Source organism: Lepisosteus oculatus, chromosome 14 (genome assembly GCF_040954835.1).
Source record: "Lepisosteus oculatus isolate fLepOcu1 chromosome 14, fLepOcu1.hap2, whole genome shotgun sequence".
In the NCBI taxonomy this organism is placed as follows: domain Eukaryota; kingdom Metazoa; phylum Chordata; class Actinopteri; order Semionotiformes; family Lepisosteidae; genus Lepisosteus; species Lepisosteus oculatus.
The window spans coordinates 23,254,913-23,266,409 of NC_090709.1; the positions used below are offsets into that span (position 1 = coordinate 23,254,913).

At 39.5% G+C, this 11,497-nt stretch overlaps 1 non-coding gene across 1 annotated transcript; it reads right to left on the reverse strand.

Moving 5' to 3' along the window:
• Positions 1 to 1,674: 1,674 nt before the first annotated feature.
• On the reverse strand, positions 1,675 to 1,746 carry trnaw-cca (transfer RNA tryptophan (anticodon CCA)). The gene has a single exon. It is a non-coding gene; the product is annotated as a tRNA-Trp (tRNA).
• Between the last annotated feature and the right edge of the window lie 9,751 nt (positions 1,747 to 11,497).

Sequence of the window (11,497 nt, forward strand, 5' to 3'; positions counted from 1 at the left end):
CTGACACGTGTTAAACACTCGCATTTCCTGCATATATTAAAATGGTTATGGTTTCGCTGAGAAATCCAATTGACTTAAGACAACGTTTATACTGCAGAAGAATCCCATCCCTGGGTGGACTCGAACCACCAACCTTTCAGTTAAAAGCCAAATGCGCTAACCGATTGCGCCAAGTTTTCGGTTAAAAAAAAAACCTCTCTTACCGTTTATTTTGCCAGACGGTAATATTTCTTCTGCACTGATAACCAAGAATTGAATTTCATTTTTCGCAAGCTGTGTGAATTTAATCAAAAACAAGTTTTCCAGAAAGGAAATGAACACATGCATTTAACGAAATCAAGCCCTTTGTGATTGCCCGAAATGATACGTTCTGTACTACAAGATAGGAAGAAAGACACGGCTGGGATTTGAATCCCGGTTCTTTTGTTTAACAGAGAAGCGCTTTAACCAACTAGGCTACGGTGACAGGACAACCATCCCCTTTTACAGCCGCTTGGACACACCGCTCTGAGACATCTGCGTTCAGTAAGCGCTGAACCTGCGCTCAGAACAAATTGCCTCTTTTACATAGCAGCCCCGACACTGAGAAACGAAGAGAACTGGCTTTTATCTGGCATTTTCATGCCCAATGCGTTTGATATCTCCCAAGGGCGACAGAGTTCTTTTGCGACACTAGCTTTGATAAAAAAACGAGAAATCGTGCAAGGGAAAAATGTCTTTTTTTCATAGAGAAAACGTGCACCAGGAAATGTTGTGTTGAGAAGAAATGATTTAACATGATACGTGACCTAATTTATCGGAGCAATTGCTCAACCAGCAAGGTCTGGAGAGGTTGGAGAGTCTGGTGGATGTGATAATTATACGGTGTTGTGAAAGAAAACAGTATTTCTTTGAATTCTCAGTCAATCGGAATTTCAGTGCGAAACATAAACCCCTTGTCTGATTTAAAGAGATTATATTTTAAAACTCATAAAAAATCAGAAAACACATGTTTCTCACTTTGAAATTTTAGACGGAGCGGTGCATTACTAGTAGCGGCGCTGAGCACACTATGGGGAAATTCAGGGTATGTGAAATCCCAGCGGTTTAATAAACAACGCGTCTGATTTCGGATCATAGGATTGTAGGTTCGACTTCTACCTGGCTTGTGTAAATTTTATTCAAGCTCCTCAGTAATAGATGTATATTATGTAATGAACCGCACCTGAAAGCAAACGTTGGGTCTGTTTCCTTTGTTTTCCAGCATGAAATAGCAAATCGTTACAAAAAGCACCTGCTAATGTCCAATAGCGGTTTTTTTTTTCAAATTACATTTTCAGGCTTCAGACACTTTTTAATAAAACAAAAGTGTCCGGAAACTCATTAACTTTCAGGTTTGCTTGAACCTGTATTAAAAAAAGTTATCTGAAACTTCCGGGATTCCATTATCTGATGTAGCTGTCTATAAAGTTGGACGTGATGTTAAGCAGATGTGAACTGTGCCTTTTCTCTTAAAAAAAAACAAAGTTCTTTTTTTCCCCTTCACTCCAATGCTGGAGACTGTAAGCCTCTGTGAGCTCCACACTGCGTGTCCTGTACTGCTCTATGTACTAATCTATGTGGTGTACAGATAGAACTCAACTGCATGGTGTGAATTCCGTGTTCAGGACCAGCAGAACCTGAAAAAGTAACAGCTGACCTCGACGTGATTTGAACACGCAGCCTTCTGATCTGGAGTCAGACGCGCTACCGTTGCGCCACGAAGTCACGGCTGTCCGTGTCTTTGAATTCCCCAAAGGAGACAAATCAGCTTCACAAAAAAAAAATCTCATGTGAAGTGCGCAGCTCTTCCGAAGAGAGTCTCTTCTTACCACATTTTATTCTTCCTGCGCAGCTCTTGTGCAGGTGTTGTTCTCAATTACAGATCCAGGAACACTGATTGTTTTTTCTATTTTTTTAAATTAAGTACCCCATGGTGCAACGGTAGCACGTCTGACTCTAAATCCCCAAGTTCATTTTCAAAGTATATCGGAGTCAACTGATACTGATCAGGTTCTGCTGCTACTGAACCCGCAGTCTTCACCTTAAAGTTCAATTCCCCAAGCCTTTTGACCTTATATGTCCATCCCTTCTCGTCAAAACTCGTATTTTCACAGGGTACCCTTCAGAAATCGCAGTATAGAATGAAAAAACTCCAGTAGATCTCGGCCGCTGTTGGTGATTTTCCTTTTAAAATAAATGAATCTCTGGAAATTTTACGGAGTGTATCACTTTCACTGAGACCGAGAAGTGTTAAGCTGTACATGCGTCTTTGTGGCTCAGTTGTTAACCAAAAGGGTGGTGGTTTGAGCCCTTCCAGGGACGCTACGAGCCTTTTAACGTACACACCCTCCTCACTTCATTTCTCCACGGCCGGTCTTGTATCGCTAACAAATACAGAGCCCGTAGGAGGCAGTAAGCTCGCATATATATAGCTCACTGTGTATATAATGAAGAAGCAGAAGTTAGTTTCTCATCTGCGCGTTACAGAGCCTTACGCAACTCGTAGTGTACCAACAGCTAGGGTTTGATCCCTGCACGGGCTATTAGTTGAAAGGCCATTGTAAATGACGTAGATAGATAGATACTTTATTGATCCCGTGAGGGAAATTAATAAAGCTTATCCAGCTGGCTTTTATGTTTCACACTAAATTGCGATCTTGAAACCAAAATGAAATTGACATTTGTACTGTATGTTTTTTTTTTAATTACAAAGCAAACAGAGTATTCCCTTAATTCAAAGATCAGATATTGGCCAAAACAAGACAATCAGACGTGGGCTGACTTTGGAACAGGAGCCTCTGCTTCGTCGTTTATTGAGCTTTTGATCAATGTCTGAGAGAAAAAGATTCGCTATTTTTACTCTTTGATTAAAGTACACAAAAAGCACCTTCCTTCGAGCCGGAACCGAACCAGCGACCTAAGGATTCCCTGCTGACTCCACTACAGTCTTCCGCGCTACCAACTGAGCTATCAAAGGGTTGTCAAATGCTCCTTGGCACATACTGCCCAATGTAGTGAAATGTTCCGGGTGATTTAAATCCCGGTTCGACGTCAAGTTTCCAACTCGTTTCCTTAGTCTTGTTTACCTTGAATTTAAGCCACGAACCAGGATTCTACTGTATAAACTTCCGGGGATATTACAAAATGTTTGATGGGGCATCAATCATTCCAGGCGGAAATGGACTCCTTTTTGTTTCTCGAGGGATCATATTAAACATTGCATTAGTATCGAGAGGAGGATCACCATGAAACACAAAACAAACAGTTTCATTCTGTCTTTTTTAGAAAGTAGCGTTTGTGCTACATTAATTATATTTTCGTGGAAATATAGAAGTTGTAAATGTTAAAATTTATATTTGAATCGAAATGTGGTTTTGAGTTAAATATTAGCGGGATCATGTGATTAGTTTGTTTGTCATTACAATATATATTGCCATTTTACTAGAATTTGTAACTGAAATTTACTAGTTGTGTTTTTATGATGATTAGCCATTTGTTGATTACAATATTGTATATAATGTATAATTTGAACTACATATTTTTCAGGTGTGAATAATTGTATATTTTAAGAATAAATTTCTAAAACAAATCATTGGCTTTATTTACTAGTTTCTACACCTATAAAATATTTATTTGATGTATAATAGACCTTTAACTATATATGTATATTAGTCCTCTAAATTTATCCGTATAATAGAACTCCAACCATTTATGTATAATAAACATATAATCATAGATGTCTAATTGACATATAACAATATACGTATACTAGAATTTCATTGTAGACCAGTTACGGAGCACATTTATACGTCTAAAGTATGCGTTTAATAGTCGTATATTCTACTTCTTTTGCCAACTGGGATGTGCCGATTTTAATTTAACAAAGCTAGATACACAGTTTGTTTCTCGAAAGCGTGTTATGTAAAAAAGATACTTTGCTAAGGATACAACGGGTGTATAAATGAATTCTCCTGACAGCCAGTTGAAGATAAAATTCCACACGTGAAAATGGTTTTCTTGGACATTGACAGGTACTTAATTGTTTACTTGTAGTTCCACATGAGTAAAATAGATATTTCCTGCAAATTTCAAGAGGGCTTGCGAAGAAATCCCATCAAGCTTTAGCAGAGATTATGGTTACAGCGGAACAGTCTGAAGCTCGTCCCTTAGTGGGTTTGAACCACCAGCCCTTCATTTAACAGCTGCACAGAGACACACTCCCGTTGCTTTTTGCTGTTCACACGTTTGTAGTTAAAGAATTATAAAATACTGACATTTTCCTGCCAGCCGGCAGTATTTCTTCTGCACTGACCATGAATAACCAATAACTTTATTTCATCTTTCGCAGTCTGTAATCCACAGAAAATGAAGTGAATACTTGTATTAAGCTAAATCAAGCCGACGGAGATGCACTGCCGTTGTTTTTCTCCACTTTTCGTTAAAAGGAGAAAAATCACTGACATTTTCTTGCGGTATTTCTTCTGTCCTGATTTGCAAGACTTATATTTTATATAAGTTGTATGAATTTCTTGAAGTTCAGAAACAACTTGTTCCACAAAGGAAATGAACACTTGGTTCAAAGTAAATCAAGACGTATGTATCTCTCGCTGCGTGTGCTCTTATCTGTCCATCTCTCTACTTTTCTCTCACTCTGACAGTCTGTGCAGAGTTTCTGAAGGGGATGTAACACCACTTGGCAAAGAGAAAAATTATCAGAGGCAGAATAAAAAATCATTATTCTCTTCTTAGTCAGATTCACAGCTCAGAGACAATCGGACAGAAGCTCCATACTTCTTTTTATCCGTCAATCCAGAACCAGAGGACATTCAGACAATCAGTGCTGTTACATGAATAATATCAGGCAGAACAGCCTGGACTCAGGTTACATCTCCCCATTTTCTCCTTCCTCACAGCCACTTAGAGACAGAGAAGAGCTCCTGGTTCTCCTCTCTGTGAACTGGGCTCAAGACTCACTGATCTGTCAGCTGTGGACTCTGTTCCAGGTCAGAAGCAAGAAGCTTCTATTAACCCTTTCCAGGACCTCCAGCCCTTCAGTATTACTTTCTTTACTGTATGTCAGTCTCCAAACATGTTTTATAAATGTTTTATAACACACGTGAGTGTGGAATTATCTTTTTATGTAATAAACACAAGTAGTGACACTTTGGTCAGTACACTGTATATTGATTATTAGTAGCCAATGGGCCGATGGTCGTGTCTACAGTAGTGACCAGTTGACCAGTCTGTAGCTCTCAGCAGTGGGACTCAGATCACACAGAAGAAGACCTGTCTGTGTGTGATTCCACACCAGCCCAGGGAATCACCAGCTCTCATATGTCTCTCACAGGTGTCTCACAGTCTTATAAATTTACAATTAGATTAATTATTGTAACAGGTAATCAGACTACCTATGGAACTGAGAGCAGTCTGTAAATAAAACCTCCTGGCTTCTATACTCTGATGATTCGTTTAAAACATTTAAAAGCACTTATTACAGGGACTTGTGCTCATTCTCTACTGCTCCACACGGGTACGCCTTGTAACACATTAATCTGTGAAGTAAACTATTTTTTTTCCTGTTTAATGAATTTCATTCCTTGGTTTGTCGCTCTCCTTTTACAACTGTTATGATTCGCTTCTCTTCACAGCCCGGTGTGTTCTTTTTTGGGGGGGATGTTATATCTGTAAGAAAAGCCCCCCAGGCTCCGGACAGGAGTCTCCTCCAGCGGAGACGCGCTCTGCTCTGTTACAAAGAGCGCTGTGACATCACAGACACCAGCCTGAGCGCCTGGATCAGAGAGCAAGACCGTGGGAGGCGCAGGGTGCGCACGGAGGAGAGTTATTGATCACTTATCTATCGAAAATCAATTAAAAAACCGTAGAATAAACAATTAGCTTCACCGATTGGTGAGTACTGATTCTTTTTCTGGTTTTGATCCTGTTCTAAATATCTAGAAAACAGTCAATAAAGACTGTATCGATCAATTACTGTAGTGCGTTTAGTGTAAAAAATGTTCAAACCGAAATTAAACAATGATTATTCTTATTATTATTTAGGTAACTGTATCCTAGAGCTAAAAAAATATATTCCAAGTTGATAAATGTATGTAAGTAACAGTTTACATGTATTTTTTCCAGTGTTTATAAATCATAAGTATGGTAACCACGGGGACAGGCGCCATGTCACTGTGCGCGTCTAGGTGTATCGCGTTCGTCACAAAGAGCGATGTGACGTCATGGGTAGCAACAAATACTAATACTAGTGTATTCATATTAATATTAATGAGAGTACAACTGGTTGTTTTAATGCTAGTGTTCATGTGAGTATTAATGATGATAGCGCTACTGATAGTTTTAGTTTTAATGTTCATATTCATGTTAATATTAAATATAATTATAGTGTTACTGTTAGAGAATTAAGAGTACTAGTAGTAGTTTTAATACTACTGTTATTCTAGCATTACTGTTATTCTCTTTGGGGGAATTAAAAGCACACGTGGTGAGTGACCTCGTGGTGCAACGGTAGCGACATCATGTCCGACTTTAGAGACAGTGATATCAGAGAATGGAAGTTTCAGACCTTGTTTTTTTTTACAGGTTCAAGCAAACCTGAAAGTTAGAAAGTGTTTGGTCACTTTTGTATGAAAAAGTGTCTGAAGCCTGTAATTATAATTTGCCCTTTTTTAATTGTGGTTGAAATCCACTCCCATGTACCAAGACCTTACAGTATATTCATGTTTACTTAAATGACTAACTATTGGACTATTGGACATTAGTTGGTGTTTTTTTTTTTTGTAACGATTTGCTATTTCATGCAGGAAAGAAAGGAACCCAGACCCAACGTTTGCTTTCAGGTGGGGTTCATTTACATAACGGACATCTATTTCTGAGGAGCCTGATTTGAATCACACAACCCCCGGTAGAAGTCGAATCGACAATCTTATAAACCGAAATCAGACGCGTTATCCATTAAACCACTAGCCCGTCACGTAAATTAATTGCACCATGGTGAGTTCAGTGCCGCTACTAGTAATACCCCACCCCCATCTTAAATTTCTAAGTGAGAAACGTGTTTTCTACATTTTTTTTTAGTTTTAAAAAATCATCACTTTTAAGCAGACAAAGCCTTTATGTATCGCTCTGAATTTCTAATTGATTTAGAATTCCAAGACAAAAGCGTTTCGTTCCACAGCGGCGTGAAATGATCACGTCTTTCACTCTACTTCTCTCTAGTAGTAAAGCGGATCTTGCTTGGTGAGCATTTCCTCCGGTAAATTAGGTCACCTTTCATGTTAACTCACTTCTTCTAAACACAACATTTCCCGGTGCATGTTTTCTCCATGAAAAAAGACATTTTCCCTTACATGATTTCTCGTTTTGTTTCATCAAAGTGTACAGAAAGAAGAAAGAAAGGAAAAGTGTTGTTAATGAACTCTGTCCCCCTTGGGAGATGTCAAGCGCATTGGACATGAAAAGTGCCCAATAAAAGCCATTTCTCTTCGTTTCTCTTATGGTCAGGGCTCCTGTTCCGTGTAAAGGAGGCAGCTTGCTCAGCCGGCAGACTCAGGGCTTCGTGAATGCAGATGGCTCAGAGCGGTGTGTCCAAGCGGCTATAAAAGAGGAGAATTCTGCCGGCACCGTAGCTGAGTCGGTTTAAGTACCTGTCTCGTTAACTGGAGATCCTGGCTCCACATCCCAGCTGTGCCTTTCTTCCTGTCTTTTTGTGCAGAAACTACCATCTTGGACAACCGCATAGGGCTTGATTTAGTTTAAAGCATGAATGCATTTCCTTTCTGCAACAACTTGTTTTTCAAGAAATTCATACAGCTTGTGAAAAATGAAATGTAATTCTTGGCTATCAGAGCAGTAGGAATATTGCCGACTGGCAAGAAAATGCAAGCAATGTTTATTTTTTGACCGGAAAGGTGCGAATGGAGAAAAGCCTCTGTCATCAGTCTCTGTGGCGCAATCAACGAGCACGTTTGGCTGTTAACTGAAAGGTTGGTGGTTCAAACCCACCCAGGGACGATCTTCTTATTATTGTCAATGTAAACACTGTCTCCGCTAAAGCCGAAACCTTAACCCTCTTCATATTTGCAGAAAATGCGAGTCTTTTGCCCGTGTCCAACAACAACACTTGAGACCGGGGAAGTCCAATAGTGATCAACACCGCAACTCCCCAGAAATCCATATTCACCCTTGAAAAAGTATCTTTGAATGGCTGGCGGGAGATATCATTTATACTCCTGTTGCGTCCTCTGCTAAAAGAGTTTAGAAATATAACGCAGATTTGTTTGAGAATTTGACAAGCACTGTTACAGTACGTTAGCACTGTGAAGTTGGATGTTGATATTTTGATATATTTACCTTAATTTTAACATAAATGTAAACATACATGCTGTACAATCTATGCTGTACAATCAAACACAGGTATATTTTGAGACTCATGCTGATCGTCCTGTGGATCCAAAAGAAAATTTTAAAGCTGATACATTTTCGATTGGAATTTGCATCTAGCTACAACGTCCCTGGATAAGAGATTTTATTAGTTGCATGCAATCGGTATCGTTTACTTTATGTATGGTAGTGGAAATAGTTTTAAAAATGTTTTCTAAAGAAGATTGTATTGCCAGGACCTGCCTTTAGTGCTCAGTAGCGATGACGCTGTTGATATAGATGGAGAAGAAATGTAAGATGAATTGATGATCTAAGCTAAAATAGCCCTAACACGCCTCCTGTAACAGTTTGTATTCATAGCAAGTAATATTTTTTTTCAAACCCGAACGTTGCTTTTGCATTAAGTGTTATGTAACCATTAGCGGTTTCGGTAGCTTCTGAAGAGCGCACTTTTCCAAACTGAAGCCTATAAGAACATTATTCAAGACACACCATGGCCCAGAATCGTGCATCGGGACAAAGATTAACATCCATTGAAAGTACTCCCAAATAAAAGATTTGACCAAAAAATTAAAAGAGTAGGCAAGTATTAAAACAAAACCATAACTTCTTGACTTCCAACCTCTTTCCTGGTTCAGGCCATGTAAAATGACATATTCAGTGGACTCATGCCGAGGTTGTGAGTTTAAGCCTCACCTGGAGCAGCCTGGTTTTCTGTCTTGACAGGTAAACAGTGTTTTGTGTTATTTGCTAAATGGAGAGAGGATTCTGTGTTAATTGTGCTCCTCCTGGGAGAGGTCAAGATGAGAAGTTCACCAGGCTGGTGGTAAATATCCTGTCCAGGAATATCGGGGCTGTAGGGGGTCAGATCTATAGATGTAGTAAACACATTAGTGGAGACGGTGTGTCTGCTCTCTGTGAGAGAGCCAGGCGGGATGAATAATCTGTGGTCTGGGAAGAAGAAACCCTCGTTGGAAGAGCGGCGCTCCTCACAGGAGAGAATGAAAACAATATTTTTCAGGGACGCTGATTTTTCTCTTTGGGTGAATTAAAAGCACTTGTCGCAAGTGACCTTGTGGTGCAACGGTAGTGTGTCTGATTCCAGATCAGAAGGTTGTGTGTTCAAATCACGTTGAGGTCAGCTGATGTGTTTGCAGGTGCTGCTGGTGTCGAACCCGGAATTTACACCATGCAGTCGGGTTTTAGCTGTACACCACCTAGGTAATCCGAACGAAATAACAGAACAGTACAGAACACCCAGTCAGGAGCTTATGCAGCATTTCATCTTGAACACGACAAGAGAAAAGGCACACTGCACATCCGCGAAACATCACGTCCAACTTTAGAGACAGTGACATCAGAGAATGGAAGTTTCAAACCGCTTTTCTGTTACAGGTTCAAGCAAACCTGAAAGTTAGGGAGTGTTTGGTCACTTTTGTATGAAAAAGTGTCTGAAGCCTGTAATTATAATTTGCCCTTCTTTTAATTGTGGTTGAAATCCACTCCCATGTACCAAGACCTTACAGTATATTCATGTTTACTTAAATGACTAACTATTGGACTATTGGACATTAGTTGGTGTTTTTTTTTTTTTGTAACGATTTGCTATTTCATGCAGGAAAGAAAGGAACCCAGACCCAACGTTTGCTTTCAGGTGGGGTTCATTTACATAACAGACATCTATTTCTGAGGAGCCTGATTTGAATCACACAGCCCCGGTAGAAGTCGAATCGACAATCTTATAAACCGAAATCAGACGCGTTATCCATTAAACCACTAGCCCGTCACGTAAATTAATTGCACCATGGTGAGTTCAGTGCCGCTACCAGTAATACCCCACCCCCATCTTAAATTTCTAAGTGAGAAACGTGTTTTCTACATTTTTTTTTAGTTTTAAAAAATCATCATTTTTAAGCAGACAAAGCCTTTATGTGTCGCTCTGAATTTCTAATTGATTTAGAATTCCAAGACAAAAGCGTTTCGTTCCACAACGGCGTGAAATGATCACGTCTTTCACTCTACTTCTCTCTTGTAGTAAAGCAGATCTTGCTAGGTGAGCATTTGCTCCGGTAAATTAGGTCACTTTTCATGTTAACTCACTTCTTCTAAACACATTTCCTTGTGCATGTTTTCTCCATGAAAAAAAGACATTTTCCCTTACATGATTTCTCGTTTTGTTTCATCAAAGAGTACAGAAAGAAGAAAGAAAGGAAAAGTGTGGTAAATGAACTCTGCCGCCCTTGGGAGATGTCAAGAGCATTGGACATGAAAAGTGCCCAATAAAAGCCATTTCTCTTCATTTCTCTTACAGTCGGGGCTCCTGTTCCGTGTAAAGGAGGCAGCTTTGCTCAGCCAGCAGACTCAGGGCTTACTGAACGCAGGTGTCTCAGAGCGGTGTGTCCAAGTGGCAGTAAAAGAAGAGAGTTCTGCTGGTGTCGTGGCTTAGATGGTTAAAGCGCCTCTTTAGTAAACAGGAGATCCTGGGTTTAAATCCCAGCGGTGCCTTTCTTCCTGTCTTCTTGCATCGTTTATTGTTATAGACAACATGCTTCTGCATTAAGTTTAATGGAGGTGTTTATTTCGTTTTTGGCACAACTTGTTTTTCAAGAACTCCACACATCGCGAAAGCTAAAATGCTTGTCTTTGTTATCAGTTCAAAAGAATTACTGCCAGCTGGCAAGAAAATGACAACGATTTTTTTTTTACTTTAGCCAAAAATCTGTGAATGTGGAAAAATATGACATGTGTCAGTTTCTATGGCACACTCAGTCAGGGTGTGCTTCAGTTAAACACAACGTTCGTAGATCAAATGCACCCAGAGACACACTTCGAATTAATCCGATCTAAACATTACCTTCTCTAAATGTGATTGAGTTTCTTTGCACGTCGTTAGCCATCTTGATGTTTTCAGAGATTTTCAACTTTTGACACTAGTCAAACTACAAGTAAATAGTTGAGTACCTATGTCAATATCACCGGGAATGTGAATATAAATGTAAACATCAATATTTCTGCCTTCTCCTGAGAAACACAAGTATAGAGTCAAAACACAATAAATAATGCTAGAAAATTATTCAGT